The sequence below is a fragment of the Arvicanthis niloticus genome, chromosome 16, assembly GCF_011762505.2.
Source record: "Arvicanthis niloticus isolate mArvNil1 chromosome 16, mArvNil1.pat.X, whole genome shotgun sequence".
NCBI classification, from domain to species: Eukaryota; Metazoa; Chordata; class Mammalia; order Rodentia; family Muridae; genus Arvicanthis; species Arvicanthis niloticus.
Window position 1 is genome coordinate 69,212,786 of NC_047673.1, and position 27,294 is coordinate 69,240,079.

Below are 27,294 nucleotides of genomic sequence, written 5' to 3' on the forward strand. Positions count from 1 at the left end.
TTAAAAAGCAAATATTCATGTTAATGTCACATTCTCTGTCAAATAGGGTCCCTTGAAACAGTCCTGTGCTTACACTCAGGCTAGTGGGCCAGAAAGCAGTTACACTTTGACTATGTGAACTATTGAGAAGTGTATCTAAAATTCTTAAAGTAACATTAATAAGATTAAAAATGTGACAGTGTTCATCAAGAAATTTCATTTACAATCTTCCATGAAAAATCTACTCCACATAATCTGTTACACAAAGCAAGCTACAGCTAGCTACTGTTTCGCTGTGCTTTTACTAAACGGTTAAGGTTGATACCCAGGCTCTGGCTAAGGGCCCTCGGGACCCAGCAGCTCTGAACTATGCTACTGAAAGGCAGACAGTATAGAAAGGCAGATACTGCCTCGAGGCACCCAGGCTTGGAAGTGATAGAATGCTCTCTTTACAATCTGCAGTTAGGTTATTACCCGTGATAAATTGATAACCATTCATTAACTTTCAGAGCAATAGACAACTGGCAGGCTATTTCATGCCTCAAAGAATTTATGGCAAAAGTGACAGGTGACTTTGAATTCAGAAAATAAAATAGGTTCTTGAAAAATGTTACTTCCGTGCACTTGTCTTCTAAGTAAACTTGGAAGCAGATATGGTATTTGCTGGTGGTTAAAAATTAAAGATGGTGCCTCTCTACATTGATGACAAAAGGCATAAGCACCATCAATCTCTCAACCAAATAAATACTCATATATATGCACATATATATACATATATGTGTGTATACATATATATACAGATACATATGTATATGTGCATATGTATGTGTGTATGTATGTATGTATGTATGTATGTATGTATGTATGTATATGAACAAGTCATTTAAAATACATCCATATCTAGCCCACACTAGATCATAAGATCTAATCCAACATCTACACTAATGACCTGAATGACAGGGCACAATAAATAAAGGAATTCCTTCCTCTGCTCCCTGTCACAGGGCTGGTTTGCCCTGTCTTCTCCCTGTGCTTGTTCCCAAAATGATCTGCATCTACAGCTTCCATTATTACCTGTTCTTTAGTGTCCACCTTCTCCAGAAAAATGCCTCTCCTGGGTCCCAGTTATTTGCCGGCTTGGCTGGTTTAGTGTCATCTCCATCACTTTTAAACCTTACCAAATTGGCTCCCTAATTCAGATAAATAAGACCGTTTTAGAACCGAGCCAGTTGTTTAACTTCCGTAAAGGGCAGTCAAGGCTGAGTCCAGTCATCTCCTAGGAGCCCAGACTGAATATCCCTTGGGCAGCTCCCACTGGAAGGCAAACCATTTTCTCCCCTGCTCTACCTGACCACAACAGCGGGAGCCAATCCTTCCCTGCTTCCACGATAACATCACGATTAAATGCTTCCATTAAAATACCTATCATTTGCTACAAATGATATCCTCCCCACAAGATTTGTTTTTTGTTTGCTTTTGTATTCAAAGAACTCACAACTGGGCTGTGTGTTAGCCAAAAGTCAGAGAGACAAAAGATAGAGAGAGGCAGAGGCAGAGGCAGACAGAGGGGATGAGAATGTTGTAGTAGGATCTTAGGACAATTATAACACTAGAAACTGGGAGGCAGGCTCAGAGATTAACCAGGCAGATTGGTACTGGGGGTTCTTCATGAAGGAGAGCACACGGATGGGGAAGAGGTACTTAGCACAACCTCACCCATCTCAGGGCTCAGACTGCACCCAGCTTATGTCAGTCTGGCCCTATGGTGGATGACACAGTCCTCAAAAGCTACCTCCCTAAGAGAAACCAAATTTAAGTTCTTGCTCGCTCAATACAACAAATTCATTATATAATTTTTTTAAGATTTACTTATTTATGTATATGACTACACTGTTGCTGTCTTCGGACCAGAAGAGGGCATCAGATCCCATTACAGATGGTTGTGAGCCACCATGTGATTGCTGGGGATTGAACTCAGAACCTCTGGAAGAGCAGTTAGTGCTCTTAACCGCTAAGCCCTATTTCATCATGTCTTACATAGTGCCTGTCTGTCTGTCTGTCTGTCTGTCTGTCTGTCTGGTTGATTGGTTGTTTTTGAGACAAGGCATCATGTAGCCCGGGCTTGCTTTGAACTGGCTATGTAGCCTAGGATGCCTTCACCTCCCAATCCATGGGACTGTAGGTGGGTGCCATATGGCAGTGTTGTGCAGTGCTGGGATCAACCCAGAGCCTCATGCATGTCAGGTGAGACTCTACTGCAAGCTCCTTCTTCAGCCCCTTGCATGAGCTTTTTAAGCAACACAATTCATACCCTTACTGCCCTTCACTTGCCACCTCAAGCCACCACTGGCCACTGTCACCTTTAAAAATAAAAAGAAAAAATACCTCCTCCCTTTTAGTCGGAATTCTCTGCATGGCTTGTATGGTCTTTCGCAGCCTGGCTCTTCCTCACAGAATGAGGAACATAATCTAGTCTCATTCAAGGTCACGGCACTTTCCTTAAACTTACACTGTTTTAACAGCAGAGATGTCCAAGCCATTGCTCTGCACTATGCAGACATGATAAACGCTGCAGAAGCCAGCCAGATGTCACATCTTCAGTAAGACTTTGACTCACTATACCAGATGGACACTTACTGATTCCTTCCAAAATCTGCCTTGCAGGCCCTCCTACTATGTGGCCAACACTGGCATAAATAGCCCCACAGTGCTTTGTGTAAGTTATGACAGTTTAAAACATGCATGATTTTGTCAAATGACAGGAACCATATTTTCTGCTCCAAAACTCATTTTTCTGGTTTGGGTAGAGAAACGCTCAGAAGATACCAGGCAAAATGAAATGCCAATGAGGAGACTATCGAGAGGCAGGGAGATGGCTAACAAATACAGGCACGGGCACAAAGCTTGGCAAACTGTGATGGCTCGTTTCTACATCAGTTTGACACAGGCTGGAGTCATTTTGGAAGAGGGAGCCTCAGTTGAGAAAATGCCCCACTGCGCTGGCCAGTGGGTCAGCCTCTGGTCCGTTTTCTTAGTTGTGGTTGATGTGGGAGTGTTTATCTCACAGCGGTTGGCATCACCACTGGGTGGGCGATCCTGGATGGGATAAGAAGAGCGAGCCATAAGGAACAAGCCAATCAGCAGTGACCCTGAGCCTCTGCCCCAGCTCCTGACAGAGTTCCCTTAGAGAGGGACTGTGATGGAGCATGGGAATGAAATTAACCCTTTCCTCCCCAACTTGCTCTCTGTCATGGTGTTTCAAGAGAACAATAGAAACCTTAACTGAGACACAACTAGAGTTCAGTCCCAAGAACCCACAGTCAGAGGAACTAACTCACAGAAGTTGTCTTCTGATATCCACATACATGCATTATGGTATGATATGATACAGAGAGAGAGAAGAGAGAGAGAGAGACAGACAGACAGACAAACAGACAGACAGACAGACAGACAGACAAAAAAATTAGTCAACTAATGTGGGGTTAAAGGTTATCAACAAGTCCAGTATTCTCTTCCAGAGTGAGTCTTGATCAAGTTGTAAAACTAACTTATCAGGTATCAAGAAATATCTTTTTTGGGGACCCCTGTGGGAGAGACTATGGCGCTCAACAAGAATCACTCAGAGGGCGGCGGAGTGATCGTCAACAACACTGAGAGCATCCTAATGTCCTATGATCATGTGGAACTTACATTTAAGGACATGAAGAATGTGCCAGAGGCCTTCAAAGGGACTAAGAAAGGCACCGTCTACCTTACTCCACACAGGCCATCTTTCTGTCTAAGGGGAAGGACGACATGCAGTCCTTCACGATGCCATTTTACCGGATGGAGGACTGTGAGATCAAGCAGCCGGTGTTTGGTGCGAACTTCATTAAGGGGACAGTGAAGGCTGAAGCAGGAGGTGGCTGGGAAGGCTCTGCCTCCTACAAGCTGACCTTCACAGCAGGGGGTGCCATTGAGTTTGGGCAGCGGATGATCCAGGTGGCATCTCAAGCCTCCAGAGGTGAAGTCCCCAATGGAGCCTATGGGTACCCTTACATGCCCAGCGGGGCCTATGTCTTTCCCCGCCGCCAGTCGCCAATGGAATGTACCCCTGCCCTCCTGGCTACCCCTATCCACCGCCCCCACCCGAGTTCTATCCAGGACCTCCCATGATGGATGGGGCCATGGGGTACGTACAGCCCCCGCCACCACCCTATCCTGGGCCCATGGAGCCTCCAGTCAGCGGCCCCAGTGGCCCCCTACTACTGCAGCTGAGGCCAAAGCTACTGCAGCTGAGGCCAAAGCTGCAGAAGCCGCTGCCAGCGCCTATTACAACCCCGGCAACCCGCACAATGTCTACATGCCCAGGAGCCAGCCTCCACCACCACCCTACTACCCCCCAGGAGACAAGAAGACCCAGTAGACGCACCTCACACCTCTTACCTGAAGACCCCTTCTTGGGCCTCCCATGGAGCTGCATCTGGGATTCCAGGAGGCCAGGGAGGACCCTGTTCTTCCCCAGGCCTGAGTATAAAGTTAGCAGGAGCTAGCCCTGATAGAAAGGTGGAACTCCTGGCCTCTGAGAGACACGTCCCAGCTTACAGCTCACAGCGCTTTTCTAACCAGCTTCCCTTTCACCATCTCTGGGGCTTGCAGGAGCACGGGTTCACCCTTCATTCCTTATGATAGTAGCACCCCCACACAGAGGGACTCTCTGGCCACTCCTCCACTGCTGACCAGCCTGGTGACCATTGTTTTTTATTTCTTGGGCCCCTAAGATCAGCCATGTGTCTCCCCAGCAGGCCCTGCCAAGCCGTGTTCACATTTCTTACCCTGGTGTGTGTGTGTCCGCTGTCTCAGCAGACTGTCAGTCCACAGTCACACCCAGCCACCTTGTTCTTTCTGTTGCTTCCAGGGATTTTACCCCGAGCTTCCAGTGGCTGGCATCAGAGGCAAAGCCACTGTGTCAGAGAGGAAGCCCCTCTGCCCCTCTGCTACTGTTGCTGGGAATTATTCACCCTCTTCTCCTCTCCCCTTTACTAGGGCAATGGAGAATGCATGTCTGTCCCAACAGGCCTTTTGGTCTGGGATTGAGGCCTCCAACCACGTGACCTACAACCCGCCATTCGCCCCTCTGTAAGCTTCACGCCCCCGGATGCACTAAGAATTGCTCTTGTTTGTTCCTGGTCTAGACGCAAAATGAGGAGATGGTTATTTAAAGAGAATTCCTATTTATCTGACACAAAAAGTCCAGTTAATCTATTAATGTGAAATAAACCCTGTTTGTACCTTGATTTGTTGGCAACAACTGTGAATAGTAAAAATGAAGTGACTGGAAAAAAAAATAAATACCTTTTTTAATATTTAAAATATAAAATAATATGAATTATCTTATTTGGTTCCTATACCACAACCAATATTGTGCTTCTCTACAACTTTAGTCTTGATTACTTATGTTTATACTGGATAGTAATATAACATATATAGAGATATATTAATGTAAATTTAGACAAGATAACTTGAAAAATATCCCTAGGTCCCTATTTCCCAGTAACTTCAACAAATGCCAAGAAAGAAAACCTTAGAGAATACAGTAGTGCTTTAATTAATTTTAAAATTTTTAATTGGCATATCCCTAGCTTGTGCTAATTTTACAAGTGTTTGAAAATAGTTATTGGATTAAGCCTCCCTTCTTGTTTATAGTCTTAATTAGCTAAGCAAATCCCTTTCTATTGGCCTTCAACAGTACAAAGGAACTTCAAGCCAGCACATCACAATTACTGTAAACTCCTAATTAATAAATATAATTTTAATACGTTTCTACCATACCTTAGTGAATATTAACCAGGTTAAACCCAGTCATTATCAGGCTATTAACCAAATGCCATGATGACCTGGAGTTCTGTATGTATCTGGAGAAAATACAGGCATGAGCGAGAAGGCATCCATGTTCTAAACTGTTTAAGAAAACGTTTGAAAAGCAAAGATTCTGAAGAATTCAAGAACATACGTAGACTCTTAAGTTCATCTCATGTGTCCCAAGTGTCATGGGCTAAGAATCCAAACCTCATTTTCAAATGAAGTTAATCCACACATTTATTCTGTAACTGAAATGCCATCAGTCTCCAAGTGATGGTAGACACTGTGATATTCTTAAAAAATCATCTGAGTAGATCATCCAGGCATTGGGTAGGAAAAAACAATCAATGGAGAATGTCACAAAACGCAGACGTGTTATAAGGCCTGGGAGAGTGGTTCACGGCACAGAACTTGCCTGCATGCATGAGGCCCTGAGTTCAAGCCGTAGCACTGACTCTACTCTATACTGCCACCCCCAAAAAAGAATCTGCAATCCATTGTGAAAATTTAGGACAGAAGGGATTTCAGCAAAATGGCTTCTTAGAGGTACCTGATGAACTCCTTATACAACAGAAGACAAAGAAAACCAACAGCTATTTTACTGCATGTTTGAGTAGGAGCTGACAGTGCATTAGGAAAGACACTGAAAAGCACAGAGAAACACGGTGGCTGTATAAGGAACGGAACTGAGCACAGCGCCTATGGCCCCATCTCTTGAGAACAACCTTGAACCAGGAAGGACTTCCCTCTGCGGAGAAGGCAAGCAGGAGGCCCCAGACGTTCCCACTGACGTATATGCTGTTGTAGACACCTATCACACCCAGACCCTGAACCCTGCCTGAGGAGCTGCAGGACTCCTACACAATTACAAGGCATGGAGCCAAAAACCTAACTAACAGAGAATGCACAGGACATACGCACAACAAAGCAGAAAGAGGAGTTCAAGGCCAGCCTCACCTACATAGCAAGTTCAAGAGCAACCTCTCCTACACAGGAAGTTCAAGAGCAACCTGGGCAATGTAATATCCTGATTTAAAAAAAAAAAAAAAAAAAAAAAAAAAGCAGGAAGGAAGGAGAAGAGGAGAAGGAAGGAAACAAATATACACTGAACTATTAAGTAAAAAATATTACATATGCAGCCAGCTTTAAAATGGTTCAAAAAACAAATGTGTGGGGTGTGTGTGTGTGTGTGTGTGTGTGTGTGTGTGTAAATAGAGAGCAATTAAACATGATAAAGCTCTCGTGGGACATCTTAACTTTCGCTAAATTTGGATAAAGGGCATAGGATACTTCTCTGTACTTTCAACTTCCCTGCAATTTTGAGATTATGCCAAAATAAAGCTTCTTTTTAAAAAACTTTTTAACCAATTATAAAGCATACTTAGAGAAGAGAATGCATTCACAATGAGCCTTTAATTGCAACTATAATTAGCAAACTAACAAAATATACTTTCCGATGAAAACATCTAAAAGTTAACGTGATATAAATAAAGCACAGATAAATATTTTATGAGTTATTAAAGCTTGCTGGAACATAGCAATTATACTTGGTGCTGTTTAGTGTTCTGCTCGGATTTCATCCTGGGCCCATCAGGGATCCCTTGAGTAAGATTAAAACACTGTGTCTCTTATCTATAAATAGATTGTTAGATCCAAACCGAAAGTTCTATAAATATGCAGGAATCCCGTTCCTTAAGTCAACTAGATTAAGAACTGCAGAGGTATCAAATTCCACTGCGAGACTGTAAGAGCTCATTAGCAAAGCACAAGTCAGCTTTGGAAAGTGGAGGATCTGACCCAGTCTTGAGACACAAAACCTGAACCTGTGATATCATGATGCTCTGATGATTTCATAGTTCCAAAACACCTGACTGCAGTTTGCCAGTGATACCAATAATTTTTAAGTACAGGGAGGGCTAGGGGCGTTCAAGACAGCATTCCTCTGTGTAGCCCTGGCTGTCCTGGAACTCGATTTGTAGACCAGACTGGCCTCAAACTCACAGAGATCTATGGCCTCTGCCTCCCAAGTGCTGGGATTAAAATCCAACACCACCACCTCCCAGCTAAATTTGTTTTTGAATGGGACAAATACAAACCAAAGGTCAACTGCTGTACCACAAGTTCTCAGACCACTCCTTGGTCTTGGTTAGCATGACCACTGCTGTGAAGATATCCAATGACCAAAAGCAAGCTGGGGAGATGTGGGATTGTGAAAAGGATGGCTTGGTTTCTAGTGAAGCACTGGCTAGAGATAGCCGGAGACCCTGCAAGGGACGGCATTCATTTTGCCACACTTCCAGACTCCAGGCTCCTGACACGCAGCCAAACACCTCCACAGATCAGCGCCTTTCAATCATATAGGGCAACGCCCCTACCAGTCCCTCCCAAAGAGAGGTTTGTGTCACCCAGCACAGGTAGAGCGCATGACTATAAGCCTCAGCCTCAAGAGATCTCCATATTAACGAGGTACCTAAAGGCCAGAGGGCATAGCCAATTAAGCATTCCTTTCCAGACCCTTCTTACCAACAGTATTTAACCAAAGGTCCACCTTGGGTGCAGGGGTACACCTTTATCCACTTTCTGCCATAAAATAAACCTTTTGGAACCAAGGACTTCCCCGTGTCTTTGGGGCCCATCGGGGAGCCGTGGAGAAGGCCTTTGGCTAATGAGTTGCCGCCACCTAATCTCCCGCTAGAAGACTTCTCTACGTTCCCACCATGGAGGCCGGCAATTCAACCAAGCTAGCCTAGCCAGCCAAGCGAGTCCTGGTAACAGAGTCTCCCCACGGGGCGCTGTTGGGGCTTCTCTCCCCCTCATTCTTCTAGGCTGTGGGACAGTCCAGCCCATATGCCCTTGTGTCTCTGTTTTTCCGAGGCTCCCAACGGCATCTGGGAGCCCAAGGACATAGACCACTGGCCTTCCAGGTCAGCCACCACTCAAAAGCTCTGCCCCCACGGGACTTCAGACTGAGATCTGCCTGGGCAGAGCCCCGCAGCATCAGCCCAGTGCCACAAGGAGTGAACTCAGTCAAACTCCCACACTTCTGCCTCCCTGAGCCGCTGCAGACACACGGGATCCACAACTCTGCCAAACAGGACCCTCGCCCGCACTTGCGAACTAACAACCCCGCAGGGAGGAAAAGGGTTTCTATTCACTCAGTTCCATTTAACCCTTCATCCAAGAAGTCAGCACAACAACCCAAGCAGGGCAGGAATTGGGAGGCAGAAGCTGATACAGAGGCCATGGAGGGAGTAGTGGGTGCTGCTTACCAATTCATCATGGCCTGCTCAGCCCGCTTTCTAACAGAACCTATGACCACCAGCCCAGGGATGGCACCACCCAAAATGGGCTGGGCCCTCATGGCAAAATTACTAATTTAAAAAAATATATAAAAAAAAAAAAAAAACAAACAAACAAAAAAAAAAACCTCTACAGGCTTCTCTGCAGCCAGATCTTATGGAGACATTTTCCCAATTGGGGTTACCTCCTCTCAGATGACTCTAACCTTTGTCAACTTGACATAAAAATATTGAGCAGACTCACACACACACTCAGAATCTCACACACACCCATTACTTTCTACAAACCCACTGGCCCAGCACCTGTGCAGAAAGCACCATATGCAGTCACAACGATCAGAGGCTCTCGACTTTATGAAAAATACCCCACAAGTAGACACATCCTTCAACATTTACACACAGCAGGGGAGAAAGGCAGCTCACAGTGTCAGTTCTTCTCTGTGGTAGTCGGTTTCACATTAACAAGGTAGTTCCCCAAATTACTATACAAAGAGAAAAGGGGTTGTTTTGGCTCTCAGTTGTAGAGGTTCCAGTCCGGGTCAAGCACACCAATTCCTATGAGCCTACTGACAAATTAGCCTGTCATGGCAGGATCACATGACAGAAGAAATCACTTACCTCGTAAGCCAAGAAGCAAAAGATGTCCCTTTGGGGACTGACCCTCAGTGACCTACAGACCTCCCATTTTACCGACCCTGTGCAGGTTCTACCATCTCCCAGGAGCATCAGCATGGGGACTAAGTTTCTAACATGTGCACCCTGGGGGATATTTAGGATCCAAACTATAACTCTGCTACTGTCAGACGAGAAACAGCTTTCTTTACAGTGAGATCCTTACAAGTTTAAAAAATAAAATAAAAAGCTTCAAACATCCACTCAGACTCCACCATGTACACTCGTATCCACATCTCAAACCAACACACAGAAGAGTATAAGCAGACTGCTCAATTTCTGAGCCACAGGTTATAATGTGGGCAGTTATCTCATGATCCTCTTGGGGGAGTCTCTTCATGTAGCAGTGAGAAGGCGAGGCAAGCATGTCCCAGAAGGACTCCCTCTGCTACAAAGTTACTTATAATGAAAGGCGAGGGAAACAGAGGTCCCAGAAGGACTCCCTCTGCTACAAAGTTACTTAAATGAACCACTCCAATGGAGACATCCTAAGAGCTCAGAGAAACAACAAATCCCAAGGCTGCACTGCCCAATCAGAAGGCAGGCAGGAACAACACAACAGGTAAGAGAGAAGTAGACGGTGAAGTTAGAGGACACCAAGGCAATGAGACAAGTCATACACAGGAGAACTGGGCAGTTCAATAAGAGAGGCATCAACTACAAGGAACACAGAAATCAAAGCCACAGGACAAAGGCCATTATCACACAGTAGAGTAGCTACAACCAAAAGACACACAAAAGCAAATGTGAAATGCTAAAGCCACTTTGGAATGTCTGTATGTCTGCATGACCTCAATGTCCCAGTTTTAGACAAACACCCAGGAAAAATCAAAGGATGTCCACAACAAAGTGCATATGTAACTGTTCGTAACTATAACATTCACAAAAGCCACACATCAAGATGCACAAGGGGAGCCACAGAACAAATACCCAGTTCCACATGCATAGAATAGATGAAAAAGACAAATTCATAGAAACAGAAAGTAGAGAAGAAGCTACCAGGGGCTGGGGTGAAGGAAGAGGAGTTGCTGTCTATCAGTTACAGATCACAATGTATTATATGAATTTTCAATAAAAACAAATAATATTTAGTTTTGTTTTTTTTTTTAAAGATTCTTCTGTTCAAGGCGATAAAAGGTTTGAAACCAGGACAGGAGCGGAATGCTGGATGCAATTAACGTTGCTGAACTGCACACTTAAAGCGAGTAAAACAGCAAACTTTATGCTATTTCTACACAGAAAAAAAATATTTAGAGAGCAGTAAGTTAATATGGAGGGGACCTAAGAAATTGGAGGATATATATATCAAGAGTAGGAAGTTATTTGAAGTTACCATGGTAACAACTCCTGTGATCTAGAGCAGGATGAGCAGCGAGGGTGGAAAGAAAAGTGTTGATCCCCTGGAGTCTTCGACACAGATCCAACAGGTCATGCTGACAGCTGAGTAGAGAGGACTTAGGGAAAGACAGTAAGGACTTGTGGGTAAGAGACGTGCAGGGCACAGTCCTAAAGCTCCCCCAGGTAGCAACAGCTAGGAAGGGTTTATCTGCAGTCTGAAATGCAAGACAGTGGTACAATCCTCTCAAAATGATGATTTCCCAGCTAGGTAATCCCAAGACAACCACGTGTCTGTTCCATAACGAAGACAGCCAACAACGCTCTCTCTGGAATACCCACAGAGGACTATCCAATGGCACCATGGAGTTTTCTTAAAACACAAGGACACATTATATATTCCCTAACATGACACAAACCATCCAAGGAAATGTTTTCATATAAGGCTGAGCCCCAATTTGATGGCACCTAGACCTCCCCTAGTGATTTAAAAAGGAGAAAGGAACATACTAAATGATGCCGTGGAAAAGCAATCTGAGACACAGATCTGGGGAAAGCCAAGGGCGAAAAAAAAAAACTTCTGTCAGTAACAGAAGACACAGAGGAAATTCAGAGTAGAAACGCAGTTCCGAGCAGTGGAAGCTACACTTCACTGTGCACACACTAGATTGCTCACTTCGACATGGTTAATTTTGTTATATAAATTTCACCTTCATTTTAAAAAGCCTTTAATAAATTAATCAACTATAACACATCATCCCTTAATTGGACCCACCAAATATGAAGAAACAAACAAAAAGCAAGTCATATTTAAGAGCCATGTAAGCACTGAGTAGACATTTTCTGACACTACAGAACTGCCGTTGCTGATACAGACCCACAATTCTAGTGACAGCAGAAGGGAAGGACAGACGGGTTTTTACAAAATATTGTACCTTGAGCCAGGTGTGTGGTGCATGCCTTTAATGAGGCAAAGGCAGGCGGGTCTCTGAGCTCGAGATCACCATGGTCTACAAAATGAGCTCTTGGGTAGCCAGGGCTACACAGAGAAACTCTGTCTCAAAGAAACAAAACAACCAACCAAACAAAACAGAGTACTTATCTTATGAAGGTATATTTTTCTTCTAGGCTGTAAAGAGCAGTCTGCATGTACATGTTATTAATGCCCTATTAACGGTCTGTTTGTTCTGAGTCAATGCTCTCCTTCCCAGATGCTCCTAGAGGCATAAAGTTTGATACCAGCAGACACTGACTCCACTCAGCAATCCTGCTCATTCCAGTCAAATGAAGAATGGCAGAAGACAAGTCTCAGAACCTGGCTGACTGATCACCTAGCTGTTGACACAAGTGGAGCTCTAGAGTGACCAGTGGCAGACGGCCTCTGTGCAGCTGGCTGCAGAGCAGAGGTAAGGCAGTTTCACCAGTGCCAGCTCCCTGAATGAAGCACAGTTTACTCAACTCCCATCACTGCCTATTGATGATGGTGGTGACAGGCAACACCAGCTCTGGGGTTCCAGTCATAGCAGTGCCTGGGAGGCTGAGGCAGGAGGCTCAGGAGCTCAAGACCAGCCTTCTCCACACACTCAGTTCCAGGCCAGCCTGGGGCACATTAGACTCTGTCTCAAAAACTGGTTAGTAAGTAGGTAGGTAACAGCTGAAGTTAACCTCTGGCCTATACACACAAACACACACACACACACACAAACATGCATACATACACACACCACACAAATGAAACCAAGTTGTTCCAGGGATTTGTAAGCGCAATAACTTAACGGTACAGTGGGAAACAAGAATTTGTCCCACGAAATCAAAGCCACATACTTCTCAGTATATCAAATATGATCTTGGGAATCAGCAGTCAGGGACAGAGGAGGAAGCATCGAAGCACAGAATTGGATGGATCAAGGAACCACTGAGGGTCCCAAGAGTTTCTAGCCACAAGTAGATAACCCACATTTGGCTTTCTCCTGACTTACACTGTCACTACCTGTACCATAAAGCCCTGCAGATTTTCAAAGATTTTACTCTTCACAATAATAAAACTAATTTTTGACGGTACCCAGATGAATCTGTTTTCTTTTTTTGTTTTTTAAGTTGGCAAGGTTAATGTGATCAAAGGAGGTGCTTCCTCTGGCGATACGTACATATGTGAACATTAAGCTACATGGCAACCGCTTAGAATCTCGTTGGCTCATGAAACATTCCCACTAATTCAAGCAAAGCATTAAAGAATGCTACATAATGAGGCACACTGAAATGGCAAAGAAGCCAGGTAGGTGAAGTGGCTCTTGCCTACAATCCCAGTTCTCACAAAGTAGAGCCAAAAGGATTAGGAGTTTAAAGCAAGTCTTGGCTATGCAGCCAAATGGAGGCCAACCTGAGCTAGCCAAGATTGTGTCTAACTAAGTAATAAAGAGATGAAGAGAGAACTGCTAAGGAGTCTGGCTGATGTGTGAGTAAAGTACTTGCTGGACACACCTGCAGCCCTGAGCTTAGAGTCTCAGCACCCACGGAAAAAGAACAGACATATACACAAACACACACATTCATGCCAAACATACTCACAAATGCACACATGCACTCATGCACACCCACTCACTCATGTGCACCTGTGCATGAGAACATGCATGCACAGACACAAGCTCCCCTGCCGCTCTAAAGGCTGAAGGTCTTTTTAAGAGGGCAGGGAGATGCTGGCTTGCATAATTATATTCTCTGATACAATGTGTCTCTCAAAGCTTTCTTAGAGACCATGATACAATTAAGATAGCACAGGAAAAAACTCAGCTGAAATAACACTGCATGGTAAAGGTGGTAATTGGTATCTCTTTTCTCTTTTGCCGGGGCCTGGTCTCTTCGCTGTTTGAAGCCGTTTTAATAAAAGGAAAGTAACCTTTTATTAACACAACCCAAGTAATTTCCCCACTTTCAGATAATGATGCATATTTTTAAATGCATCATTATTTATTCATACTTTTAACAGATGTCAGTCAGAAGAAGTGTGTTGGAGAAAACACATAATTTCAACATGGATATGAGTAACCACACCTTACCTGGGAGGAATTTATAAATAAAGTCTTGCCTGTAGATTTTTTCCAATCCCTAGAACACTTAGTTTTAATATTAATGTTGTACTGTCACCAAATGCAGAGTTACTTACTATTCACATATGAGACACTTCCACAGAAACAGAAGAATAGCTGGGGCTAAATTCAGGCACAATTTGCTATTTAATTTGGGAAAATTAAAACCCCTCCAGTCTCCAGTTTCCTAATCTATAAAATATGACTTATACTGAAAAAATTTTTCAGAAAACTCTAGATGATTAAATGAGATCACACACACAAAAAGCCAGTGGCACCAGGTCAGACACACAGCAAGTCAGACACCACACAGCATTCCATTCACCATACACCTCCGTGATTGTCACTATTTGTGTTTGCTGATGGTCTTAGGTGACCCCTGTAAAAGGGTCATTCAACCTCCCAGACAGAGAAAGGGAATATGGGGAAAGAGGAGGGAGAAGAAACAAATGGATGTAAGAAAACACACGAGCCCCTGGACCTAACTTGAAGGAAGAGAATCTCCAAGATAACAATAAACACAAGTATACACCAAAAGCCAATGGTGGCACACACCTTTAGTCCCTAGCACTCAGGAGGCAGAGGCAAGTGAATCTTTGTGAGTTTAAGACCAGCCTGGTCTATAGAGAGAGTTCCAGGACAGCCAAAACTACATAGAGAGACCCTGTCTCAAAAAACACAATATGAAACAATATGAAGGGGGAAAAAAAAAACATATATATATATATACATATATATATATATTAAAAGGGGGGATTTGTATGCACTAGAAGGGGCAAATGCAGCCTAGAATGATACCAAGAACACCACCAACAGACACTACTGTGGAAGGGGGAACTCCCACAGGGCCCCACCTTTAGTTCATAAGGAATGATGAGAATGGAAAAAAAATGAGTATCCTAACTGGTTACCCAACACCAATTAGTCAGCCCTTAAATCACACACATATATATGTATACACATATATATATGTATGTATATATATGCATGTGTATATGTATGCATGTCTTTATATACACTCACAAAGTGACAAAGGGAAAACTGAGTTTGAAAGGGAGCAAAGAGGGAGAAATTATGTAACTGTATTTTAATTTTAAATACAAAGGGAACAGAGAAATATTATTAGTGGCACAAGCCACAGTCCCTGTCTCCAGAGCTTCCAGAAGACAGAATATAATTTAATACCTTCATTTTTCAAAGTTAATTAAAACAGAACATGGGGCTAGGTACAGTAGTATTTACTGTAATCTCAGCATTGCGACCTGGGTTCTGTTCCCAGCATCTATACAGAGAAGCTCACAACATTCGTTAATTCTAGTTCCAAGTGATCTGATGCTCCTTCCAGCTTCCACAGGTTCCAACTAAGCAAATCTGCAGCCAGGCGGTCTAACAGTTTAAACTTGTCTGTCTTTGTTTGGTGATGGTGAGGGGTGCCCACATACTTTCAGCAATCTTTCTGCCTCAGCATCCCAAGAGCTGGGAATATGGGTGTGAGCCACCGTGCTAGGCTCAGTTAATACATCTTAACAGCTGAAAACTGAAACTGCTTTTCTGAAAAGTGTTTGTGTGCTTTTCCTCCCGTTGTCCACCAGAGGGAGCTCTGCCTCTACAAAAATTAAGATGGCACTGGGAAATCATCTAAAATTTGATGTGAACACTCTTTAGATGTAGGTTATGTTTGTTCATCCTCAAAATCTCAGATTAATAAATGCCACAAATATAAATTATAAAAACATATTAAAAACCTAAATGTCCCAGCCCTTCACAAATTCAAACACTTTAAAAGTTCAGTCTCTTAAAAAAAAAAAAAAATCCAGTCTCTTTTAAAATCAAAATCTTTGCAAAACTACAAAATCTCTCTTAAGTTTAAAGTCTCTCAACTGTAGACTCCTGTAAAATCAAAACTAAATTAAACAGTTTCTTACATCAGGAGGGAAGAACCAGGGCACAGTCACAATCTGAACAAAGCAAACACAAACTCCAATTACACAAATAACTCAGAACTGACATCTCCAAAATCCTAGGTCTCCTCCTGCGTCTGGGCTGCACTTTCACAATAGCCTCCCCTAGGCTCTCTTCAGGGACTTCAGCCCTGCTACTCACTGCCAAACCTCAGCTGCTCTCCACAACCCCTTCGTATCTTAAAAACCAGTTCTACCCAGGGGACTCTTACACCACCAACTTAAGCTGTGAGCATGAGGTACAACCTAGGCAACCTCTGGAACCCAGCTTCTGTGTGCTGACTCTTCAGAAGATTTCACCTCAACGATGCTGTCTCTTCCCCACCCCACTAATCTATCCAGAGACAGGATTTCTCTGTGTAGACCTGGCTGTCCTAAAATTCACTCTGTAGACCAAGCTGGCCTTGAACATAAGAGACTGCCTGCCTAGCCAGCATAATCCTGTAAATCCCAAACTCCAAAGGTTGAGTCCAGAAGAACTGGTAGTCCCAAGTCCATGGTAGCACAGGCCTGTGAGCCCAGCAATGCTGCAGAGTCAGAAACAGGAGGGTCAGGTCAAGATCAACCTCAGCTAGACAGTTTGAAATTAACTGTGAACTACATGAAATCTGGTCTCAAAAATTAAAATAAGTTAAAAATTAAAAGTCTAAAACACAACTGCTAACTCCAGCCTGAGCTGAGCTAGGGCAGGGCCTCTCATCTATAATGCCAGAACTCAAGAGGCTGGAGGCAGAAGGATTGTTTCAAGTTCAAGGCCAGCTTAGAATACATAGTACCAGAGATAGTAGTACATATGACTCCATAGTGAAAACTAGGCCCATCAAGGCTACAGACTGAAACTCCATCTCTGAAAAGGAAAAAGAACACAGGGCTAGGCTGTGGCTCAGTGGCAGAGTGCTCGCCTAGCACGCACGAGGCCATGGGTTCAATCATTACCACCAGCAATAAACACTTGCACACAAACACATACAACTTTCTCTAAATGTATTTAAATAGGCGATTACAGAAAATGACAAATGGCTTAAAACACAAAGTACAAAAGGATATCTTCCAGAACCTCTGAAAAATCACTCTTGAGAAATAATTATATTAGACTTCTGCTGTGCCTTTAAGGCCTATTCTAAACACACAAGTGCAAATCAAAAACATGCAGAGTCTGCTACATCTAAATATCATTATGTATCACTGGTATGTGAATTTCCACTGGAGTCGCATTAGTAATGCGACTCCACATTATTGTTCACACAGTATTATTCACACAGAATACTCTTCAAGCCAGACCTGGTATCGAATGCCTGTAACCCTAGTACTAAAGAAGGCTGAGAAGTCAGATGAGTTTGAGTTCAGCCCAGGCTACATCAGGAGGCCCTATTTCAAAGAACAAAAGAAAAGAATAACGTAGTCAACCTTGATGAACACCACCAAAGTACCCGAGAGGAGCAACACAAAATGTCCTGCACACACTCACCTTGGCACATTGTTCCCACAATGGCTTGTCAGGGCTGTGAGAATTCACTAAATCCTAACCAAGACAAAGGCCTTAAAACCGTCTCAGGCATTGCCTAGTGTGGTAGTTTGAATATTCTTGGCTCAGGGACTGGCACTATTAGGAAGTGTGGCCTTGTTGGAGTAGGTGTGGCCTTGTTGGACAAAGTGTGTCACTGTGGGAGTGGGCAATGAGACCCTCCTTCTAAGCACATGAGAGCCAGTCTGCTCCTGGATTCCTTGGGATGAAGATGTAGAACTCTCAGCTCCTCCTGCACCATGCCTGCCTGGATGCTGCCATGCTCCTGCCTTGATGATAATGGACTGAACCTATAAACCAGCCCCAGTTAAATGTTGTCCTTTCTAAGAGTTGCACTAGTCATGGTGCCTCTTCACAGCAGTAAAACCCTCAGACACCTAGCTATGAATACTAATGACCTGCTACTAAATTATAATATCCAAGCATCATACATTGTAACCAGGAAAAGGCAAAGTAGCAAGTGGGTAGGGTGGGACAGCGCTGTAGCCTCAGCAGCCAGGTACAAAGATGGAAGAGTTCAAGGCCAGCCTGTGCTATTCATGGTTCCCCTTGATAATCAGGTTCAGTCAATACCCTGTGTATCTGGCCATATCAAGCTGAGCTGAACACTTTTTTAACAAAAACAAGCAACAAAGCCCAGAGTTAGAACAAGGGTAGCGGAACTTGCATGAGTCAGGTCTCAGCAATAGTAACTCTACAGCTTGACTTCTGACGCCATGAAGCATGAGGCCACGAGGAAACCTGGACCAATACTGATCATGCAACCATAATACACAAGAGAACAAAGTCCACCCATCCAGAATTATGTAAGAGGCAAGGTCTGTAATGTTCTGTAACAATCGTTTTCAAACTGCATTGTTTGCTTTTAGTTCGAGGAGTAAACCATGGCTTCATGCATGCCAGGCAAGCACTCCAGCACTAAGCTACATCCCCAACCTGATTCCCAAAATAGGAAAGATCTGAGATCCATGACTCCCAAGATTCCTTCAGAGGATCACACAGTCAAAACTGTCCTCACAACAGGATAACACTGTGTGTGCTCTGCGGGTGTGTGTGTGTGTGTGTGTGTGTGCATGAATTACCTCAGAGGCCAGAAGGGACCATCAGTTCCCCTGGAGCTGCAGTTACAGCAAAGTGGGTGCAAGGAACTGAACACAGGCCCTCTGGAAATAACAACTTTTGTCAAGAAGTACAACTTTCATTTTCTTTAGGTTTTTCCTTTTTCAAATCTTTCTGTACATTTTTATGTTGTTTATTTATTAACTTATTTATTTTAGAGATATGGTCTCAACACTAGCCATCTGACTCCAAATCAGATACCCACCTACATGCCAAGTGCTGGGATTAAAGGCATGGACCACCATGCCTAGCCAGGAGGTTTTAATTTTTTTTTTTTTTAAATGAGTACACCTGCATGCCAGAAGAGGGCATCAGACCTCTTTATAAATGGTCATAAGCCACCCCATCCTAATCCTCTTGGAAGAACCACCAGTGCTCTTAAAGGGCTGAGCCATCTCACCAGTTTTCAATTCTTAAGATAGGTAGGTAGGTAGGTTGGTTGAGTTTTGACAGGGAAGAATTCTGACATCGAGCTCTGCCTCCCAGGTGACAGAATAAAAGTCACATGCCACATAGCAAGTGCCAGGCCTTTTCTTTCCCCTGTTGTCTCCTGCATCCTTGAATTCTGTTTGTTTTGCTGTTGCTTACTTATTAGTTGGTCAGTCTTATTTCCTTCCTCATCTGCTTCCCTTACCACCCTTCCCCAAGGTTCCCACACAGGTAGGGCTAGCACCTAACTCAAATCTGCAGGATTCATCATCTCCACACTCAAAACCCTCCCCCTCCCCCAGCATGCAACATTGCCGACTCCTGTGAAATGCTTTAATAATGCTATCCACTCTGCTTTGGCCTTCTTCCTTTCCTGAGCCAGGGTCTCAGCATGGAGGACTTACAGCAATCCTTCTGTCTTCGTATCCCTCATTCTCACTAAAGTTCTTATGGCTCAGGAAATATAATTTGTATGACAGGTGTGGAAGCCCACACCTTTAATCCTAGCACTCAGGAAGAGGAGGCAGGGAAGCTCCGAGTTTGAAGCTAGCCTGATCTACATAGCAAGTTCCAGGACATGTGAGGCTTCAAAAAGAGATCCTATCTCAAAAGACAAACCAAAAGAAACAGTGTTTATTTCTTTATGAAAACATCTTTTATTTTTATTTATGATTTGTGACGACATGTGTGCATGAGCACACAGAAGCAGAAAGCAGCTTTGGGTCACCTGGAGACAGCATTACAAACAGCTGTGTGCTATCTGGTTTGAGTACTGTGAACAAACTCTGGCACTCTACACGAGGAACAAATAATCTTCAGTACAGGAGCTGGACAGATGGCTCTGTGGACTGCTCTTCCAGAGGTCCTGAGTTCAATTCCCAGCACCCACATGGTGACTCACAACCATCTGAAATGGAATCCAATGCCCTCTCTTCTGGTGAAGACAGCTACAGTGTACTCACAGACATATAATAAATATACCTTAAAAAAAAAAAAGAATCTTCAGTACAGAACCCTCTCTCTAGCCACAAGAAAACATGGTTTGTAATCCAAGCATGGCAGCATGCACCTGTTATCCCAGAACTTGGAAGGAGGGGGAAGAGGATCTGAGTTAAAAGGTATCCTCAGCTACCTAAGAGTTAGGAAACAGCCTGGACCACATAAAACCCTCCTTCAGAAAACCAAAAATAAATAAATGGAAACTATTTCAAATTACTATGTTTAAATAACTGTTTTATAATATTTCAGTTTTTAATTTTTTTATGCTGTAAATATTAGTAAGCTCCACATAAACAAAACCTCTTACACCAGATATGGTGGTATAGGCCTGTATTGCTGACACTTGGGAGGTGGAAGCAGGATCAGTAGTTCAAGGTTATCCTTGACCACAAGCTGATTTCCAAGCCAGCTCGGGCCATAAACCTTAACTCAAAAACAGACAGACTCGCCACCGTCCTCGGGAGCTTTTTAAAAGCTTCCTACTGAATCTGCTTTAATAACTGTTCCGACATGCGAAGGGGCTATGCCAAAGGACAGCACACAGGAACAGCAGTCACCACCACACACATTAGCTTGCTACTGCCATCCCATGAAAGTCAGAGAACAAGAATTCCACAGCTCACAGAGATTTCCAATATCAGTAATAAGTCAAAGCAGCACAGAACACACCAGTGGGCAGCATCGCAACGGAAAGAGATCTGATGTCTCCATGACAGAGCCATAAATACAAACTGACAGCAGGGAGCTGGCTGGTCCTGGACGCCTCACCATTTGGGAAACCCAGGGTTAATTAATTACCACTGGAGAAGTCGAAGTGTACTGATTTCCAGGCACCATCCTCTAACCCCGTCCCATGTCCGTCTTATCTTGAGCACAACCATCAAGCAGTCTGGAATCGGAAAACAGATTACTGCAGTGTGCAGAGCAGGCCATCCTCTCTGACTAACAACGTCCTCCGCTGTGGCGTTCACATGGATCAAATGTTTTCAGGTTCCAAGCCCAGCTACACGGCTCTTTCCCAAACCTCCTTGCTAAAGAAAATAAGCAAAACAACAGGAATTATTTAACTGCCACCTGCGAGGAAGCCTGGAAGTCATTCATGTTCACAGTGTCCTTTTCCTCCCACTAATCACCAGTCACTCCACCTCATTCCTCCATAGGTGTCTGACACCATCCCACCCCCACCCCCACCCCCACCCCCACCCCCACCCCCCTGGATAAACCCATCAGCCATTAGAAGGATGAACCAAGCCATGATTTCAAAACAGCTCTACAGGTGCAGCCTGTGAAATGATCAGTCCCTCTGCCTTCAGGGCCTCCTTATGCAAAAGGAGTTTATAAGACTTCAGTAACTGGCTTGTGCCAGCACTAACAAACTTCACAAAATTAGCTACTATATAAACTCAAATGATGTCTCTTTTCAAGTAAGTTTTACATGTATTTTTTTTTTTAAGTGTTTTCAGCAGTAGCCACCTCTCTTGAGGCTCTAGCATACCCTCTCAAGAGTCCCCAGAATTCCAAACATAAACTATCCTCAGCTGGCAAAACCATACCCCTGCTAGAGCACAAGGCAAATCATAGTCACCTGTTGTAGTAATCATTTTAAAAGCGGCCTCCAGTGTAGCCGACTCTCTAGGCTGCAGCGGCTCTGGCTAGATCAGATGGCACGTTCAGTGGCCAGAGGCCACATGGGCGGCACAGCTAGAAATGGCCCGCCAAAAAACACCAGCCCTGCCACCCACAAGACACCAGTGAGGAAGATGGCTCTGCCAGTCTCTTCGAGGCTGGGAATTGCCCAGACTATCCCACCAACCACACAGGCTCAGTACAGATGAGACTCTAATGCTTAGATTATCTAAAGGCTTGTATATTTAGTAATGATCAATAACAAGATACCCTTACAATCAGAGGTGTGACCCAATACCCAACCTAGATACACCAACTACCTTTGACTGCTACAGACAAGCGAACATCAGCCTCCATCTCTCTCTTAGCTCCTCCTCTTCCTTTTCCTCTTCCTCTCCTTTCTCCTCCTCTTCCTCTCTTTACTCCTCCCACCTTAGCTCCTCCTACAAAACCTGTTATGGACAATCTGAATCAGTCCTACATCCCACACCTGGGATTTAAAACAAAAACATATCCCCATAACAATTCTGTATGTGTGTGAAAGAGAGAGAGACAGAGACAGAGAGACAGAGAGAAAAAGGAGAAAGAGAGAGAGAGTTTTAATTCTCAGTAGTTTTCCATGCAAGTATGGATCTGTACCAAGTGCATAAAGAAAGTCAGACACCCTGGAAGTGAGTTACAGGGAGTTGCAAGCTACTACATAGGTCTTGGAACCAAACCCAGGTCCTCTGGAGGAGCAACAAGTGATCTCAAACAATGAGCAGCCACGCACACCTCCCCATGCTTTATACACATTAGGAATGGGGGCCTAGGGCTTCATGATTTCCACTTGGGGTAGGAAGCCAGGGTGAGGATTTACCTTTGCTAAATACCAAAGTAACTTTACTTAGAAAATTCACCCAACATCTCGATCTCTCAGATTTCTGATCGTTTCAATAATTGTTTTCTTTTAACTTTTATGCATGCCCTAAACCAAGACATATAGTGTTCAGCAGATAATACTTTGAGTCAATCCATTTTGTAACCATTTGTAATTGCCAATATCAAAAACTTCAATAAAGAAAGTATGGTGGTTTGAATAAGAACACCTCCCCTCCACCTCCTCCACCACAGGCTCGGACTTTGCATGCTTAGTCTCAGGTTGATGAACTGTTTGTGGAGGGTTAGGAGGAGTGGCCTCGTTGGAGGAGGTGTGTCACTGGAGATGGGCTTTGTCTGTCTGTCTCTGTCTCACTGCCCCCTCACTCCCTCACCCCTAGCTCCCTGTCTCTCCCCCCCCTTCCCTCCCCCGCCCCAGCCTTAGCCTGCTGCCTATATATCAGGATATAAACCTCTCAGCTCTCTGCTTCTCACCATGATAATGGAGTAACCCTCTAAAACTGTAAGCAAACCCCAATTAATTGCTTCCTTTTATGAGTTACCTTGCTCTTGGTTTCTCTTCACAGCAACCAAACAAAAACTAGGCAAAAACAAAACAACAACAACTAAAAAGAGAAGGCTGTTGTGGCTGACTCCTGTAATCACACACTGGGGAAGATGAGGCAGGTCTTCAGTGAGTTCCGGACTAGCCTGGGCTGAATAGCTTAATTGGTTAACTGCTTGCTATGCAAGTATAAAGAGCAGAGTTCAATCCCTGAGAACCGACCTAAAAAGAGGCCATGTGTGATGCACATTCTTGTTATCTCAGAGCTGGAGAAGCACTAGGGAGCCTCGTCTACTTGGTAAGTCTCAGGCCTGTAAGAGACTCTATCTCTGAAATAAATAGATGTCGGGCAGTGCCTGAGACAGTGCCACTCAAAGTTGTCCTCTGACATCCACACAAACCCACATGCGCGTACGCCCATAATCGTGTACACACACATATACACAAAAATAAATGAGTATGAATTAAAAGGCCTTTAGCCAGGCAGAGTGAGTGGCGTAGACCTATAATCCCAGTACTCAGGAGGTAGAAGGTAGAGGGAGGAAGACCAGAAGTCAAATGCCATTCAGGTCAGTGTGGGTGACACGAGACCTTGTCCTAAACAACTAAAAAGACCTTTATCTGTGTGGTTCTGCCACATTCACAACCCACTCCTATCCTCATGACCTCATCTCCAGCTTAGAGGCCGTAACCCCCCATCACGTGCGCTCTTACCTACAGCCTCAAGTTCCTTCCGCTCTCTCAAATCAGTCACCCAACATGTGGGTCAATCCACCATTCACAGCCAACAGCTGCCACTGCAGAGGGACAAAAAGTACTGCGATACGAAGCATTCAGAGGTTGAACAAAAACAGGTTTCAACTGGTGCCGCCACACTTTGCATCAAGCCCACACTTCAGCAGGCCATTCCCTCTTCTTCCTAGAAAACTATTTTGAAACTAAGTCTGAATCACTTAGCAACCACTTCCTTGGCTGTCTCACACCTTTTTTAAAAAATTGTAAATGTATTTATGTGTGTGGGGCGGGGGGGAGTGCCTGCATGTATGTCTATGTATCACATTAAATGTATTGGGGGGGGGCTACCGGCTGCCTAGACATATGTCTGTATGTCACATGCACATGCTGAGTGCCTGCAGACGCCAAGGTGGTATTAGATTCCCTGGGCCTGGAGTTACAGTTGTAAACCATCATGTGGGAGCTGAGGATCAATCCTGGAGTCTCTGGAAGAGTAGCCAGCACCCTTAACCACTGAGCCAGTTCTCTAGCAATGAAAGTAATGCTTGTTTCAATGTTCTGTTTTGTGTGTTTGTTTTTTGTAATCTGTCTCCTAAATATAATGTGGTTTATTCTAGAACTCATGGGGTCTCACTATGGCTGGCTTGGAATGTGCTACATAGACCAGGCTAGCCTCAAACTCAGAGATCTACCCGCCTCTGAATGCTGGGATTAGTCATATGCCACCATACAGGACTCCCACACATCTCACCACACAACACGGAGCTGTTTGCCCTGGCCTCCAGTCTAGGTCCTGTCCTTAACCAAGAAAGACATCACTGTCTTACTAAGCCATGTCCTACACTGCCATCATGGCCTAGACATACATTTCAACTAAAACATGGCTACTTTGTTTTCTCCAAGCACCTTAATCTACCTCCCTCTTCTTGAATATGATGTGGTTTGTTCTAGAACTCATCTGTTTCTTAAACATTTATCCTAATAAAGAGACGGGAAATTTACCATATATCAAATAACAAAATCAATTTTTTTCCTGGTTAACATTCAGATTCTTTGCAAAGCTCCTTACCAGACTGGTCCGAGTGCCTGCTCTGAGTGCCTGATCTGAAAGGGTTTCCCCTCTCAGGTCTTCTGAGACACCCTGGACGCAGTGTGCCAACACCTTAGATGCTGCTATCTTTCTCTATCCTCACCATTCTCTGCCTCACAGAGTAACCGAGTCCCTTTGCTGGACTGGTGCCATCTCATCTCTTGGGGCATCATTCTGCTCCCATCCCTGGTGTCCACAGCCCTGGCTTAAGGGTCCACCATCACACAGTCCCTTGTCCTGTGCCCACTCTTCACTCAGTCACTAACCTCCTCCATCCACCTCACTGACAGCATTTCAGAATCCTCTGCCCCACAGGCTCCCCTGTGTAGCCACTTCCTTCTACCACTGCTGGGCTATAGCCAGCAGAGTTTTCTCTTCTCATTATGCTAAATTATAAGGCTACGGGGTGTGGCTTGGTGGTAGAGTACTTGCCTAGAATATGTAAAGCCCTGGGTTCTATCCCCAGCACTGCAAAAAAGAAAAAAGACCCCAAATAAAGAGGAAAAGGCATAGAGACAAAGTCCCAAACTGTACCATTATTACCTGTTCCTGGGTCTATTTAATACCTTCCATAACCACAAATGTTGGCCAGACGAGATCACTTGGAGCATATAACTCCCATAACAAGTTCACTCTCCCTATAGTCACCCACTTCTCTCCACTATCCACAAAGGCAGAAAGAGCTTCCCACTTCCAAGTCCCACTTCCCTCCTGAGAGGCACAAAGCCCAGACCCTCAATGACACATGAAATGTTCTTTGACTTATAGAAGGAACTATTCATTAGTGTTTGTCCCCAGACGGTATTGACAGAAAAGGAGTAGGCAGCATGACTCTTTCTAAACTATCCCCCAAATACTGTCTTTTTACAGCACAGCATCTCTCATCTGCCATGTGTCTTGTAGGCTAGAAGGGTGAGACTCTGTCAGTACCACAGTAAGAAGACCTAAAAAGGAAGACGATACACTGAAGCTATCTGAAGGGTTATTTTCACCTTTTCATTTGCATGTATCTATGAGTACGTGTGCTTTGTGTGATCACATTTCATGTATGTGTATCTATGTATGATTACATTTTCACTTATGTACACCTATGTGTCTGTGTGTCTCATGTGAATAGATATCTGCAGAGAGCAGAAGACAGATTTGGACCCTTGGAGCTGGAATTACAAGTGATTGTGAGCCAAATGACATAGATGCTGGGATCAAACCTGGGTCCTCTGAAAGAGCAGGAAGTGTTCTTAACCTCTGAGTCCCTTCTCCAGACACCATAGTGAAATTTCACGTGGTACATTTAACCAAAACAAGCTGAAAGTAAACAAGACTCATTTCACAATCAATCTTTTATATATATCAGCAGCAAACTAAAAATGTGTACAACAGCAGGGGAAAACAATATAAATAACTGCACGTCACAAGTTCATCTTTTTCCTTCAAGTTGCTAGGCAGTGGCTACCTGACAGCCATATTGTCTTTTCCACTCATTACATAAAAAGCCAGAAGCCATTCCTTAAAGAACAAGAGACACTAGGAAACACACTCAAATTTATCCATTTAAAAAAAAGGAAAAAAAAGATCCAGGCACTGGTGGCGCACACCTTTAATCCCAAAGGCAAGCGGATTTCTGAGTTCAAGGCCAGCCTGGTCTACAGAGTGAGTTCCAGGACAGCCAGGGCTACACAGAGAAACCCTGTCTCGAAACATCAAGCAAACAAACAACGCGTCAGACACACTAGTACATGGGAGTTGGAAGCAAGATCAGGAGTTGAAATTATCTATCGTCAGCTATGTAGCTAACAACAAGCCATAGTGGGCTATAAGAAAACCTTGTCTAAAAATAAACAAACAGGTAGACTAATAAATACTTAAATATGTAATAATCAAAGCACTAATCAAATGAAAAAAAAGAACAAATAGAACCTTGTAACCATCATTTCCTTTGCTTTATTTTTATCCCTTCCCCCTAAATGTTACAAAGCCCATATTTTATTACGTAATTGTATAATAATTCAAATAAAAGACAGAAAGGTTAACAGAATGTGGTGGCGCTCGCCTTTAATCCCAGCACTTGGGAGACAGAGGCAGGCGGATTTCTGAGTTCGAGGCCAGCCTGGTCTACAGAGTGAGTTCCAGGACAGTCAGAGCAAATAGTGAGACCTTGTCTTAAAAAATAAAAAA

The 27,294-nt window shown here is 44.0% G+C and overlaps 1 protein-coding gene, 1 long non-coding RNA gene and 1 pseudogene across 3 annotated transcripts in view; 1 reads left to right on the plus strand and 2 right to left on the minus strand.

Annotated features, from left to right (window-relative positions):
- The window catches only part of Smyd3 (SET and MYND domain containing 3), a 533,841-nt gene that overhangs the window by 503,327 nt on the left and 3,220 nt on the right, over positions 1-27,294 (minus strand). The window contains exon 1 of one of the 2 annotated variants that reach the window (XM_076914589.1): positions 11,125-11,276. The exons of the other annotated variant lie outside the window; for it this stretch is intronic. The gene's annotated coding sequence lies outside the window, so the exon portion shown is untranslated. Of the gene's footprint in view, positions 1-11,124; positions 11,277-27,294 lie in introns of those variants that run through there. 2 annotated transcript variants of the gene reach the window in all.
- On the plus strand, positions 3,562-4,558 carry LOC117721553 (WW domain-binding protein 2-like; annotated as a pseudogene).
- On the minus strand, positions 20,459-22,324 carry LOC143434744 (uncharacterized). The gene is made up of 2 exons (XR_013104496.1): positions 22,192-22,324; positions 20,459-21,276 (listed from the first exon to the last, which is right to left on the minus strand). It is a non-coding gene; the product is annotated as an uncharacterized LOC143434744 (long non-coding RNA).